The sequence below is a fragment of the Protobothrops mucrosquamatus genome, unplaced genomic scaffold, assembly GCF_001527695.2.
Source record: "Protobothrops mucrosquamatus isolate PMUCROS unplaced genomic scaffold, P.Mucros_1.0 scaffold2007, whole genome shotgun sequence".
In the NCBI taxonomy this organism is placed as follows: domain Eukaryota; kingdom Metazoa; phylum Chordata; class Lepidosauria; order Squamata; family Viperidae; genus Protobothrops; species Protobothrops mucrosquamatus.
This window is the reverse complement of record NW_015388120.1, coordinates 39,094-42,493: the sequence shown is the minus strand read 5'-3', so window position 1 is coordinate 42,493 and position 3,400 is coordinate 39,094. Positions and strand designations below refer to the sequence as shown.

General features: G+C 43.2%; 1 protein-coding gene across 1 annotated transcript in view; it reads right to left on the bottom strand.

Annotated features, from left to right (window-relative positions):
• GRSF1 (G-rich RNA sequence binding factor 1) overlaps positions 1-3,400 on the bottom strand; it is a 22,454-nt gene that overhangs the window by 13,273 nt on the left and 5,781 nt on the right. The gene's annotated exons all lie outside the window — the stretch shown is intronic.

The window sequence follows — 3,400 nt, the reverse complement described above, 5'->3', positions numbered from 1 at the left end:
TCACACGACATCTTGAAAAATCTCAGGGATATCCAAAAGGACAGGTTCTGCTGACTTCCTAGTAATAGTGATCATTATTAGCAGTCAATTAATCACAAAGACGCACAATGAATCCTAGTCAGCACTATAATTTTGGCCACTACTGCTGCATATGAATCCAAGATGACAGAAACCTAAGGATGGATGCTAAAAACCAGAAAATGTTTACTTTGGAGAAATAACACCAGTTCTGTAATAGTTTACAGCAACCTCAGTTTAAAGAAGCTATGAGTTTAGTGGACCGTCCAGGATCCATTTGTTTAAAAAACAGTGTACAGTGAGGGGAAAAAATATCTGACCCCTTGCTAATTTTGTATGTTTGCCCACTGACAAAGAAATGATCAGTCTATAATTTTAATGGTAGGTTTAACACTGAGAGACAGAATAACAACAACAAAAAATCCCCCCAAAAAACGCATTTCAAAAAAGGTATAAATTGATTTGCATTTTAATGAGTGAAATAAGTATTTGACCCCCTATCAATCAGCAAGATTTCTGGCTCCCAATCTGGCTCCTAATCTGTATAAAAGACACCTGTCCACAGAAGCAATCAATCAATCAGATTCCAAACTCTCCACCATGGCCAAGACCAAAGAGCTGTTGAAGGATGTCAGGGACAAGATTATAAACCTATACAAGGCTGGAATGGGCTACAAGACTATTGCCAAGCAGCTTGGTGAGAAGGTGACAACAGTTGGTGCAATTATTCGCAAATGGAAGAAACACAACATAACTGTCAATCTCCCTTGGTCTGGGGCTCCATCCAATATCTCACCTCGTGGAGTTTCAAAGATCATGAGAAAGGTGAGGAATCAGCCCAGAACTACACAGGAGGATCTTGTCAATGATCTCAAGACAGCTGGACCATAGTCACCAAGAAAACAATTGGTAACACACTACTCTGTGAAGGACTGAAATCCTGCAGCGCCCGCAAGGTCCCCCTGCTCAAGAAAGCACATGTACAGGCCCGTCTGAAGTTGGCCAATGAACATCTGAATGATTCAGAGGAGAACTGGGTGAAAGTGTGGTGGTCCGATGAAACCAAAATCGAGCTCTTTGGCATCAACTCAACTCGCTGTGTTTGGAGGAGGAAGAATGCTGCCAAGAATACCATCCCCACTGTCAAACATGGAGATGGAAACATCATGCTTTGGGGGTGTTTTTCTGCTAAGGGGACAGGACAACTTCACCGCATCAAAGGGACGATGGATGGGGCCATGTGCCGTCAACTCTTGGCTGAGAACCTCCTTCCCTCAGCCAGGGCACTGAAAATGGGTCGTGGATGGGTATTCCAGCATGACAATGACCCAAAACACAGGGCCAAGGCAACAAAGGAGTGGCTCAAGAAAAAGCACATTAAGGTCCTGGAGTGGCCAGGTCTCCAGACCTTAATCCCGTAGAAAATCTGTGGAGGGAGCTGAAGGTTCGAGCTGCCAAACGTCAGCCTCGAAACCGTAATGACTTGGAGAGGATCTGCAAAGAGGAGTGGGACAAAATCCCTCCTGAGATGGGTGCAAACCTGGTGGCCAACTACAAGAAACATCTGACCTCTGTGATTGCCAAGGAGGGTTTTGCCACCAAGTACTTAAGTCATGTCGGAGCTCAATAGACATTTAAGGTAAAGAGGCAAATCTGTAGAAAATTTGGTCAGTCTTAAGTTTCATAGAGTACTACATGTCTTTTTTTTTTAAATTGGACAACACAACAGTCAACAACTTGCAGGCAAAGGTTGATGCTTTGGAAAAACCCAACACTAAATTAACTGAGGAGGCAGGTAAAAATGAAAAAAATGTGAGGGGGGGTGGGTTGTTTCCTGCATAGGATAAAATTAAAAGAAACAACATTCAGGCTTTAGGGACATTAGGATACATTCATTAATTAGATCACTTCTAATTAACTAATATCCCAGTCTGATTCATACGTATCCCAAAATAATTCCACATGCAAGAGATGCCAGATGAATTAACATTATGGGATGGAAATCTATCTGTGCCTAGAGCACAGATGTCTAATAGAGAGTTACTCTAAAGCAGCGTTTCTCAACCTTGACAATTTTAAGGCATGTGGACTTCAACTCCCAGGATTCCACAGCCAGCATTGCTGGCTGTGGAATTCTGGGAGTTGAAGTCCACATGCCTTAAAATTGTCAAGGTTGAGAAACATTGCTAAAGCTAGGTACTGTATCTGACTGTTTTCATATGGCCTTGAGAAGCAGGTCTTCAGTACTATATATGTAACCTAAAACATATAGGAAAATATACTCGGGGACAGGATAAAAACAGTTATGAGGAACTTTGCCAACCTAGTATATTATTACAGAGGATTTATACTTCCAGAGCTGTTTGCTTAGGAATTCTGAGGGTTGTAGTGTAACTCACATGAAAGTTACCACAAAGCTGGGGAAATACTAATTTGAAGGATAAAGGCCAGCTTCTAGTTTAGCTAGTTGCATAACCTGCAATGCATATAAACGAACATTATGTCTGTGCATAACTGTATTACAGATTCAATTGGAAGAGGCATTTCAGAACTCACAGGGCAAAGGCAGTATCCATTTGTGACTCACTAAAACAGTGACATCTATTTCCAGAACTCCCATCTTGGAAACAGATATAACAAATACTTGATAAGATAGCGACATGTGCTGTTTTTTGCACTTCTTTACAGTCAAAATGACCCCATTTTGTGGCATTTGTCTTACACGTGACCAATCCATCCTGCTCTCAAGCAAAATCAGGCTTCCTTTTATTGGCTTTTCCTGCTATATACTGAACTCATGCTTGTCAGGCTTATCCCATGAGCCTTAATGCGTGTGTATGTGTGCATATATGTGTACATGTGTGACATAAGACACACACACACACAAAATCAACAGTATTCAGGAATGATAGGTTGTCACCCTGCCAATGCTTCTCAAGGGGACCCAGAGAGAAAAACAAATGGCAGGTCCTAAAATTCCAAATTCCTTTGAATGTCAATAATGTAGAATTGTGTTAGGCACCTTAGGATAGGGCAGGGGTAGGCAACCTTGGCTCTTTTATGACTCGTGGACTTCAACTCCCAGAATTCCTGAGCCAGAATGGCTCAGCTTGGAAACCTCTCCCTTTCCCCTCAGCATGGCTAGCTCAGGAATTCTGGGAGTTGAAGTCCACAAGTCATAAAAGAGCCAGGGTTGCCTACTCCTGGTTTAGGGCTTTTCAACCGTTGGTACGCGTACCACCGGCGGTACTTTGGCACCTGGCCGGTGGTACGCGACCTTTCTAGAGAAGTGGGGGGGGAGGAATGAGCTGAAGCGGCGGCAGTGCCACACAAGCCTGAGGGAGAGAGACAGCTGGAACTGCAGGGCTGTCGGGACTCAGCG